This window comes from Sceloporus occidentalis, unplaced genomic scaffold (genome assembly GCF_023333645.1).
Source record: "Sceloporus occidentalis isolate IW3139 unplaced genomic scaffold, rSceOcc1.0.p SCAF_1, whole genome shotgun sequence".
NCBI lineage: Eukaryota > Metazoa > Chordata > Lepidosauria > Squamata > Phrynosomatidae > Sceloporus > Sceloporus occidentalis.
In genome coordinates this window covers 75,394,342-75,406,400 of record NW_028316981.1, presented here as the reverse complement: position 1 = coordinate 75,406,400, position 12,059 = coordinate 75,394,342, and the positions used below count along the sequence as shown (strand labels likewise).

At 41.3% G+C, this 12,059-nt stretch overlaps 1 pseudogene; it reads right to left on the bottom strand.

Moving 5' to 3' along the window:
• Positions 1 to 9,809: 9,809 nt before the first annotated feature.
• LOC149321621 (taste receptor type 2 member 41-like) lies at positions 9,810 to 10,697 on the bottom strand (annotated as a pseudogene).
• Positions 10,698 to 12,059: the final 1,362 nt, after the last annotated feature.

Here is a 12,059-nt window from a genome sequence, read left to right as displayed (position 1 = left end):
CAGATGAACTTTTAGTTTTGAGGGTGTTGTGTTTTTTTTACTTGGTGAGTGCTTGGGGCCTTCTTGTGGTTTGTGGAAAATTCTGGAAGCTGAAAGGTATCTTCCAGACCTTCCCAATTTGCTGCTTCTACAGGAAGATCATAGTGACCTTTTAGAATCTTTTAAGGTGTTTCATTCCTGTAGCTTGTCTTTTGACCTTAACATATTACAGGCACTAGCCATGATGTCCTCATACTGCTAGGGTTGCCATAAGTCAGGACCTCTAAACCGGGACAAATGTAGGACAAATGTAGGATAACATTTTCAAATGTAGGACACATTTTTAATAAATGGAGGACACGCGAAAAAAAATGATGATTTTTTAAAACTGTTAATATAAATGCATGTTTCTTAGGCATGATCCAAATGGAGGACATTTTGAAATTTGACAGAAGAGGACATGTCCTGGAAAAGGAGGAGGATGTCTGGTCACCTTGTCTCTGGTCTAAAATACACTGCAGAAATAAAACATAGCTGGACTGAAATGCCCAGAGTTCCTCACCAAAGCTGCATCCATACTGAGGAAATAATCCAGTTCGAGAGTGAGTTAACTGTCCTGGGTTAGTGCTGGGGAATGCTGGGAATTGTAGTACACTGTGGCCCCAGAGCTATCTCTGACAGGGAGTCTCATAACCCTCCAAACGTAGTTGAACTGCAGTCCCCAGGATTCCTCCCCAGGTGCATCCACACTGAGGAAATGGTCCAGTTTGAGACTGCTCAGTGCTGGGGAATCCTGGGAATTGTAGTCTATTGTGGCCTCAGAGCCATCACTGACAGAGAAGTCTCAATGTCTCCCAAACACTAGAATTCCCAGGATTCCCTACCATTGAGTTAAAGCAGTCTCAAAGTGGGTTATTACTCCTGCAGTGTGTGAGAGAGATAGAAAGGTTAGGGACTGGATCTATTCATTAACTCACAAAAGGAGGATATCTGTGTCCAAAACACACTGCTTTGACTACCAGGGCTCAGTGCTATGGAATCCTGGGAATTCTAGTTTATTGTAGCACCAGAGCTCTCCGACAGAGAAGGCTAAATGCCTCACAGACACCAGAATTCCAGAGCATTGAGCCCTGGCAGTCAAAGTCAGAAAAAATACACAGGGGCAAAATAAATATTGAAAATGACCATGCACCTCCTCCTCCTCTTCATCCTCCTCATCATCATCCTCACTTCGGTGCCAAAGGAAATGGCCCTCTCCCCCTCTGTTGCCTTGCTGGAACCAGTCCACGTGGGACCAAACAGAGGAGGAGCTCCTCTTCCTGAGTCTGGCAACCTCCTGTTGCCAACAAGGTTGCGAGTTCAAGACCAGCAAAAGGGCCCAAGCTCGACTCAGGCTTGCATCCTTCCGAGGTCGCTAAAATGAGTACCCAGACTGTTGGGGGCAAATTAGCTTACTTGCTAATTAGCTTACTTGCTGTTCACCGCTATGATCTTTGGAATAGCGGTATATAAATAAAACAAATTATTATTAATTATTAATTATTATTAACAAGCCTCGAAGATAATTCCCCAAATGTTTGGCCAAAACTCACCAAATCCCCCCCATATTTCACCAAATACTGAGTCAAAATCCCTGAAAAGTCCTTGTAATGTTAATATGGCAATAAAACGTAGCCCTAATTGAATAAAAATAATTGGAACTTATTTCAACTCTCAAAATTACCATTAAAACCAACCACCAAAATCACACCAAAGGCTCTGAAAAGTACCCATTTTGGTGTGAAAGTCACCAGATTGGCAACAGGCCGGGAGTCAAGGAGGAAACCGTGCAGGGACGCCCCCTAGTGGTGAAAAACCGGGAATGTCCCACCGGCAGCAGGGTTATGGCAACCCTACATACTGCACAAGAGGACAAAAGTAATGGATACTGTTCACTATGTTGATGCATAAGGAGACACATAACCAGACAATGAAACAGCCTTTGTGAAAAACTTCAGACATTGCCCAGACTGATAAAAGTCTACTTGTACAAAAGCAGAAGTACAAATATATATTCAAGAAAGTACAAAGATAACTCCTGAAGAATTTCCAGAACATAATTTTTTTGTGGGTTTTTCGGGCTATTTCCAGATCATTAGTTGCACTCAAAATCTTTAGCGGACAAGCTCTCACCTGAAAATATTATTCAATGACAAAACCTATCATTATTGTAGCCACTCTAAAATCATAAAAGATGGGGGCCACCAGACCAATGTAAATGTAAGAACTAAAACCAAGAAAAAACACTTATCCTGATATTCTTGCTCTTATGCAAGTACAGTCCACATCCTGCAAAGAGAGGAGGAATGTATATGGGAGAGCTTTGAAAGAAATAAAAATGCATTAGGATCCAAGCATCATCATCATCATCATCTTCATCATCATCATCATCGTTTTTATTTATATTTTCCCGCTTCTCCTGATGGATCAAGGTGGGATTACATCATCATCATCATCATCATCATCATCATCATCATCATCATAGTTTTTATTTATATCTTCCCGCTTCTCCTGATGGATCGAGGCAGGATTACAACAGAGTTAAAAACAATTACAATATTACAACATTAGTTACCACATAATTAAAACCACAGCTAAAAACATGAAACATCAATCAATCGCAGGATCAGATGCTCTCGTTCCATACCAATAGTCTTCATAGGAGGTCAGGAGGATATGTGCGGCGAAAGAGTTCTGTCTTTACCGCCTTCTTGAAAATTTCCAAGGATGTAATAAGGTGAGGCTCCTCTGGGAGTCCGTTCCATAGTCTAGGGGCAGCTATGCTGAATGCTTTTTGAGAAGTAGAGACATGTTTGGATGCTGGTACCTCCAGCACATTCTTCCCACTTGTTCTAAGAGTGTGGGACGGATTGTATAGGGAGATGTGTTCCCACAAGTAACCGGGGCTCAAGCCATATAGGGTTTTAAAGGTGATAACCAACACCTTGTACTGTGCCTGGAAGCTGATTGGGAACCAGTGTAGATCTTTCAAAATAGGTGTTATATGGTCAAATCTCGAAGAGCTCGTGACCAACCTGGCTGCCGCATTTTACACTAGTTGGAGCTTCCGAACCCATGTAGAGCACATTACAGAAATCAAGACGAAAGATTACCAGAGCATGTACTACAGCTTCAAGGTCCTTTCGGTTGAGGTAGGGTCGCAGTTGGCATATCAACCGAAGTTGGTATCAAGCACTTCTGGCCGTCACATCTACTTGAGATGACAAACGTAGAGATGGATCCAGAAGTACTCCCAAACTGCGCACTTCATCCTTCAGGGGAAGTGTAACCCCATCTAGGAGTGGTGGACAAATTTCCTTCTCCAGACCTAAGGAGCCTATGGCAAGTACCTTCGTTTTATCTGGATTCAGCCTGAGTTTTTTCCCCTCATCCAGCCCATTACTGACTCAAGGCAGGGATGCAGAGGGGAGATGCCATCCTTAGTCACTGTAGCAGTTGGAGACATAGAGAAACATATTTGGGTGTCATCAGCCTACTGATAACCTCGCGCCCCATGTCTCTGGATGTTCTCTCCCAGCGGTTTCATGTAAATGTTAAATAGCATGGGGGACAGAATGACACCTTGAGGGACGCCAGATGTAAGCTCTTTTCTAGAAGAGCAACTGTCCCCCAGCCTCACCATCGGGGACCTGCCTGAGAGGTAGGATCTGAGCCACTGGAGAGCAGTAACCCCTATGCCCAACTCCCTTAGGCGTTCCAGAAGGATACCATGGTCGGTGGTATTGAAAGCCGCTGAGATGTCCAGGAGCACTAACAGGGTTACACTTCCCCTGTCTGTGCCCAGACGGAGGTCATCGATTAAGGCGACCATGGCTGTCTCCACTCCATATCCCGCCCTGAAGCCAATTTGAAATGGGTGCAGATAATCGGTTTCATCTAAGACAGTCTGGAGTTGGAAGGCCATAGCTCTCTTGATCACCTTGCCCAAAAATGGTAATAGGGAGACCGGTCTATAGTTGTTTCTCTGCAGGGGATCTAGGGAGGGCTTTTTCAAGAGCAATTTAACCACTGCCAGTTATAACTGCGATGGAAATTTGCCCTCCTTAAAGGATGCATTGATTATAGATTGCAATAATGTAATCATAGCATTCTCTCCCTGGACGGTCAGCCACGATGGGCAGAGATCGAGAGTGCCTGTCATCTTCCTTACACTTCTAAGGAGCTTTTCCACTTCATCAGTACTTACAAACTCAAGGTGATCCAGTCTAAAATGGTCCACAGAGTCTTCTGGACACCTTTCTTACTGTTTCTGTGATAATGCTGGTGTCAAGATCAGCCCTTATCCGAGAGATTTTGTCTGCAAAGAAGTCATTAAAAGTGTCACAGCAGGCTTTAGTTGGTTGCAACAAAGGGTTCAGGGAGGGAGGCGGTTGGGTCAGCTCTGTAACCACCCTGAACAGCTCTGCTGGACGAGACTCTGCAGACGCGATAACACCATGTAAATTTCATGGGGCTCTCCAATTACTTGTTTCCATATGACCGATAATGGCTAAGTGTGCTTGGCTTAGAACATGGCAATAAAACATCAACCAGGCAACCAAAGCGAATAATGATTAATTATAATAAGGAATTGCAATGTAGAAAATCACTCTGGGAAGAGAGAAAGTTACCAAAACTGTCAAGTGCAGATGGAGAGTACAGGCAGAATGGCTCAGGGTGTTTTAAATATTTTGGAAATGAATGTAAAGTCATGCAAATGGACAGAATTGTCGGGTTATATGTTTCCATATGATGGTAATTTCACTGATAATTAACATATAGATGGTTAACAGTGTGCTCAGAGTTAAGATGAAAGCTGTAATATTTAAAGGTATTTAATCTGACATCAATACCAGGAAAGATTCTAGAGCAGATCATTAAACAGAGAGTCTGTGAATATCTAGAAGACAATTCCAAAATCACAAAAAGTCAACACGGGTTTCTCAAAAACAAATCATGCCAAACTAATCTCATCTCATCTCATCTCATCTCATCTCATCTCATCTCATCTCATCTCATCTCTCTCTCTCTCTCTCTCTCTCTCTCTCTCTCCCTCTCTCTCTTTTTAATAAGATTACCACTGAAGGGAATGCTGTAGACATAGCATGTCTTAATTTCAATAAGGCCTTTGACAAGGTTTCCCATGACATTCTTGCAAACAAGCTTGTAAAATGTGGGCTAGACAAGGTAACTGTTACATGGATTTGTAATTGGTTGACTGGTCAAACCCAAAGGGTGCTCAACAATGGCACCTTTTCATCCTGGTGAAAAGTGACCAGTGGAGTCCCACAATGCTCTGTCCTGGGCCCAGTGCTATTCAACAACTTTATCAATGACTTGGAGGACAAAATTGGGGGCATACTTATCAAATTTGCAGATGACACCAAGTTAGGAGGAGTAGCTAACACCCCAGAGGACAGGATCAAAATTCAAAATGACCTGAATAAACTAGAAAGTTGGGCCACAGCTACCAAAATGAACTTCAACAGGGAGAAATGTAAGGTACTGCACTTAGGGCAGAAAAATAAAATGCACAGATATAGGATGGGGGACATCTGGCTGAACAAGACTACGTGTGAAAGGGATCTGGGAGTCCAAGGGGGCATTCCCACTTGGCAGATAAAATGGATTATATTGGCACGATTCTGATTTGGATTATGTTCCAAATCTAAATCGATTTTTCCCATCGTTTCCATTACGAAAAGGGGCAAATTACCTTGATTTATTTAGACCCTGTTTTCGTTCTCATTTATTTTACATTGCTGTATTTTAAAGCAGAGTAATTTGCTCCCCGTTCCCATTTGTGTCTGCAAGCTGTCAATCAAGTGCGTAGGCTTCAGACGTCACAAGTCTTGGGTTTGGTTTTTTTGGGGGGGCACCCAATGAAAACCAACTGCATCCGAGGCTCTTCTGTTGTGTCTCCCCAGATTAGAAGGCGCCTGTATTCGTCCTAAACCCCTTGCATCCGAGGCTCTTCTGTTGTGTCTCCCCTAGGGTTGCCATAACTGTCTACCTGGGTAGCTGGGTCGGGAGCCAAGCCTTCTCTGAGGCAGAGGATGGTCCTCCGCCTCAGAGAAGGCTTCGCCCACCAAGGCTAGACTCCAAAGAGAGGGGCTGCGAATCAAGGGCATGCAAAGCCCATCTGCTGCTCAGGCGCTCAAGCAGAGGCAAAAAAAAAAAAAAAAAAAAAAAGGAAAAAGAAAAAAGAAAAAAGAAAAAAGAAAAAAGAAAAAAGAATAGTTTAAAATGGCTCTCCTCACACATCAGTCTATGAATGTGGAGCAGAGGGGAGGTTGCAGGGAGAGTAATGTGTTTACTGCGTTTGGAGCTCAATGTAGCGCGATTGCCTTACCCTGCTTTCCACTCCACTGGGGGAAAGGCTATGCGAATGGAAGAAAATGGTGCTGGCGATGCAGAAAGAGAACAAAGAGGGTGACACCCCCAGGCCAGCCCCTTGAGTGCTGCTCCTCCCAACTCCAGGTTCCCGAATCAGACACCCTTTTGTTCCCATTCATTTGCCCCGAATCAGACTCTGGAGGCACAGGAAAATACGCTTTGAAACCACTATTTTTTTAAACCAGTTTATCGGCCTATAATTTGGGTTTTTCAAGATAATTCGATTCAGATTCAAATTTCATTGGAAACGATTTCGAAGCAATGCAGGTCCAATGCGTGCTCTAATGGAAACGATGGACCCATGATTTGCGTCCTGATCTGTGTTATAGGCCAGTGGAAACGGGGCCTTCAAATAAACCACAGGTTGAACATGAGTCAACAGTGCGATGCAGCAGCTAACAAGGCAAATGCAATTTTAGGCTGCATCAGTAAAAGTATAGTATCTAGATCAAGGGAAGTAATAGTGCCACTCTATTCTGCTTTGGTCAGGCCCCACCAGGAATACTGTGTTCAGTTCTGGGTGCCACAATTTAAAAAGGATGTTGAAGAACTGGAACGTGTCCAAAGGAGGGCAACCAAAAGGGTCTAGAAACCATGCCTTATGAGGAGAGTCTTAGGGAGCTGGATATGTTTAGCCTGGAGAAGAAATGGTTTAGAGGTGATATGATAGCCCTACAACCTCACTTTAAATATTTGAAGGGATGTCATATTGATGAGGGAGTAAGCTTGTTTTCTGTTGAGGAAAGGTGTGCCTTCTAAGAAATATGCAGCTCTAAAAAATGCAAAAGCATCCCAAGAGAAATGCAGACCAAAATGAGTACTGGGATTATTTTTAAAATATTTGCATCTTCTTTGTATTTTAGGATCAATCACTGTAGTCTGAGATAGTCTTCCTTTTTTTCTTTTTTTGTAAATCATTTTTATTCACCAGACAAACACAAAATATATACATAGCAGGGACGTAGCCAAGAGGGGGGTGGGTCTTGGGGTCCGGACCCCCCCTTCCATTAGATAAAATGAATGGTGTGTGCTGCTGCGTGGCCGCACCCAAGCCCCATTATAATGGTGGCACTTAGTCTGGACCCCCCCCCCCCCAAAATCCTGGCTACGTCCCTGAACATAGCAATGTTTTTATCCTTCCAGCTTTTAGGGTGAGCACAGTTATGCCTACTGGATTTTGTGTATTCTTTGGCATTATTTTCCTTTGCTTCATCATTTATATCCTTTGTTACATAGCCCTACATTTTACCCATGGCTTATCCACAGGTCATATCAAAATCCATAATTTTGGTCCCAAAACTTGCTCTTGACTTATACATGAGATCAGCTCATCAAGTATATACAGTACTGTACCTATTATAGAGTTTAGTCATGTTTTAACAAAGTGAGACATAGTACTGTACCCATAATTGTCCAATTAATAAATCTGGTGATCTGGCCTTGAAGTTTATTTTATTTTATCTTATTTTATTTTATTTTAAAATAATTTAAATATAGCCTCTGTCCCCAACTGTTGGTAGACCAACCCACTTAATATTTTCTACGTATGGATAGGATTTTGTACACATGTTTATGATGAAATATCTCATTAAGATCTAGTCATGCCTATTCTGTTTTCTTCTTCAGTAGAGAGCCCTGTTTAGTAAAGGTGTCCTAAAGATTGCGTTTAAACAGCTCCAGATGATAAAAACATCCCAGTAACTGGGAGATGAAGGTAGAGAGACTTAATGTATATACCCATGTATATGTGTCAAAATTTTGGTCAAAAACTGATCCCCAAAACCTGGGTCAACTTATCCACGGGTCAATGTAAGTACTGTACTATAGCTCTTTTTTATATATATAAAAGAGGAACCATTCCCTTGTGAAAGGCAAGAGCATAATTTATCATGGAAGCACTGATTCCCCCCACCTTCTCTCATCCACCCAATCTTTAGTATGAGCAATTATGCCTAAGTTCTTTGGCATTGTTTTCCTTTCCTTCATCCTTTAGATCCTTTGTTATATGCCTCTAAGTTGTACCCTCAACTTATCCATGGGTCATATAAAAATCCATAATTTTGGCCCCCAAACCTACCCTCATCTTATGCATGAGGTCGACTTATAGTCGAATATGTACGGTACATTAAATAATATTCTTGTTTCTGTGGAATCATATGCACATGACCCAGTAGAGGGCATGCTGGATTCTATAATAGGCCAGAGCACCAGCTGCAAAATCCACATCTTGAGTATGATAGTAGGTGCCCTAAGTAAAGACTAGTTCACTATCTTGCTGCCTCAGAAAATGCAGACTCTTCAAAATAACAGCTTCTGCAAAAAGCAACAAAACAAAACAAAACAAGCCACCACCACCACCCCCATCTCTATTTCCCAGGCAGATAAAATCTGCTTCATTAAAGCATTTCTCGCAACTGTGTTAAATAAAATAGGTTTGGATAGCTTTTGCTAAATCCATTATTTCACAAAGCAGAAAGCACAACAGACCCTTTATACTTACACAATGACTAATTCTGCATCTTCTTGTCAATTACTGTATTGAACCAATTTGTAGATTTAACATTATGCCCCAAAAGCAGAGGTATGGACTTTTGTCAATCCCAGTTTGTGAACCTTCTTGCCAATTACTTTCAATCACAGTCTATCAACCTTCTTTCTTTGGCAACTCTGCATCCAATGTCAGATTGCATTTCTTAGTGTTCTAGGTTGATGTTTCCAATTCAGTGGTCGAACATAGATATCCAGTAAACAGTTCTGCTCCATTTAAGGAAGGCAGGGCAAAACGTCCATCACTGCCACTTAGAGAGTGCTCCTCTTCAGGTGGATGACTGACTGGGAGCCAAAGTAGATGTGTGGCTTATCATACACTTTGCCCAGCATCCTTGATTTTTAAAAAAGTACATATCTAGATCAGGTACCTGAACTACAGGAATGAAAGATGAGGTTTTTAATTCTTGATTCCTGTCATGCCCTAATTCAGATTACACACACACACCCCTTATATTAAGAAAGCTTACTTTTTCACCAAAGAAAGCACCATATCAATATCAGGCAAGAAAGATATGTCAACTAGTCAGGAGAACAGTGATAGCAAAGTTCTCTTCACCAAGTCCGATCCAGGCTCATCCTCCTGTGTCAACTCTTTATTTTTACATAAAGTTTATGAAATTAAGCATGTGAAACAATATAAGTAATTTTTAAAAACACTCGCAACATTTGAAAGAATGATATACAGATGATGTACAGATTTATATTTGGACCTTTGGCCAGCCTTTATAAAAACCCATCACTAATGGAGTTGACTTTGTTTTTTTTTTCCCTGTTTTATTTTCCTGCTTTTGGTATATCATAGTGTATAACTGGGGCCAACCACATCTAGTATGGTCCTCAAGAAGTTAAGGCTTTGGTCTTTGAAGCATATGGGTAAATGCCTGCTTTAGTTTGGAGTTTGTCAGAATCAGGATGGCAGCCTGAGCTGGGGAGTACGCCATCACCATTGTATTGGCAAAGAATGATTCAATTATCCCCGGATCCAAGGTCAGACTCCTGCTGTGTGCCACAAAAAACAAAATGTAAAGGAAGAGGAGGGAGAGCACTGTCCCAGCTGTCTTGATATGAGCTTTTGTCTGGAAACTCCTCAGATGAGATTCTTTACCTGTCATTCGGCACACATGTCCAGAGAGTGAGGTAACAACTAAAACAACAAAACCATAACCAGGGGACAAACAGATCCAATAGTTGAAAAGAACAATTTAAAACGTATGAAATATTCTATTTTTGATTGTTCTTGGCTCTTTCTTGTCACATTGGTTGTCATGTTTTTTTTGAGGTGGTACATAAACATTACTGAATGTCACAATCAAAGTAAACAAGGAGATGAGCAAAGATCCCACAAGGAAATGCGTTATTAGCCCTGATAGCCTCAGTTTGCACCAAAGGAAAAGGGCATGGGTGCTGTTCACGATCTTGATGCAGTAGAAGAAACACAGTAAGGCAGTGAGCCAAAATCTGAATATCACAGCAAAGAAGACAAAGGAGTAGGATAATTGAAAAGTTAAATAACTTGATGCAAAAATGAAAACGAAGTAGAATACAGAAAGGGCAATTGTTGCACACAAATTGGACAGACCCAGGCTTAGAAAAAGTTGTTCACTGGATGCAAGGCTCCTGCATTTGGTCCATTGAGTGATCATCATCTTAACAATAAAGCCATTAGAGATGAGCCCACTGATGCCCAAGAGAACTGTAGTTACCCAAGAAACAATTAACTCGGGAGGAAACATATCTGGTTCTTGCACTGGGTGCTGTAGAGGATTTTATTTATACAACCAATATTGCTGAGCACAAGTAGAGAATGGTGGTATCATACCTGTGTTGTACTTTTTAATACCCTGGATATGCTAATAAACTATTGATCACACTATGCAAATTAATGAGGTTTTCATGTTGCCTATTTCCTTACAGCTTCTACCTGGAACAATTGTATTGGCACAGACTACACAGAATAGCCTGCTCCAAGCGTTTTGAATTTTATTTAATAGGAGGAATTATGCTCTGTTTTGGTGGCTGTGTGAAAAAGAAGCTTTGATATAGTCCATTTGCTTGGCTGTGACTGCCATTCCCATCATGCCTCCTCACCAGCCAAGATGAAGGAGGTTTTAGCCAGGCTCATGAGGGCTTTGTTGAATTTCCTCCTCTTATGGTGACACTACATTCAAAATTAGTCATGCTTTCATAGACTAGTTTATTTAATAATTTTAATTTTGTAAGCATAATAGTTGGGGTTTATTTTAATTTTTCCTATGAGCTGCTTTGGATCCCATGTTGGGTTGTAAATGAAATATATAAAACCCCTGGGAAAGAGCACAACAACGATAATATTTTCATAAAAGGGGATAACACATTTGTTTCGTCAGTTTATGAATGCCAAAGGTTTTGTTCCCTGTATCACTCTTAGTAAAAAAAAAATATCCTACTCAAAATAGCTGTTCCTGTGTCAGGCATCTTATCATTTGAAGTATATCTGTTTCCATCAAGAATCACTTCCTCATTCTTTTTCACAAATATCTGGATCTTAGTTTGCCTGTGTCCAGTAGAAACAACTAGTAGGTAGATGTAGGAATTGTGGACTTAATTGGAATTTATTCAGCAGATGTTTATTCAGTGGTTATCCATGTCAGTGCAACAGCGAATCCACTCTGGATTTTTAGTGGCAACCTTTATAAAGCTATCTTGAACACTGTCCCTAAAATAATTTCAGTACTTTGGACAGTTCCTATGAAAGCTGAGTGGGAGAAGTGCAGCCTAGTTTTGTTCCCCCACATTATCCACTGGTGACCCCACAATCATCCTCAGTCCTTTACATTAAAAAACCCAAACATTTTAATTGCTGATTTTCAGGCAATTTTCCACCTCAAACCCTGCCCAAACAACATAAAGCATGCTGCATATGTGGTGGTATGTCTTACATCCTTGACTTTCACCACCAACAAACAATCTATTTTTTAAAAAGTCAACCAAAATGGCTCACAGAGAAGGGGGAACAAAGGTGAAAATCAGCACAGCCTGTCTGCAGTGTTCTTTTCCCAACAATAAAGTTTAAACTAAAACCCATCACTCCACTGCTTGGAAACACCCAGAAATCA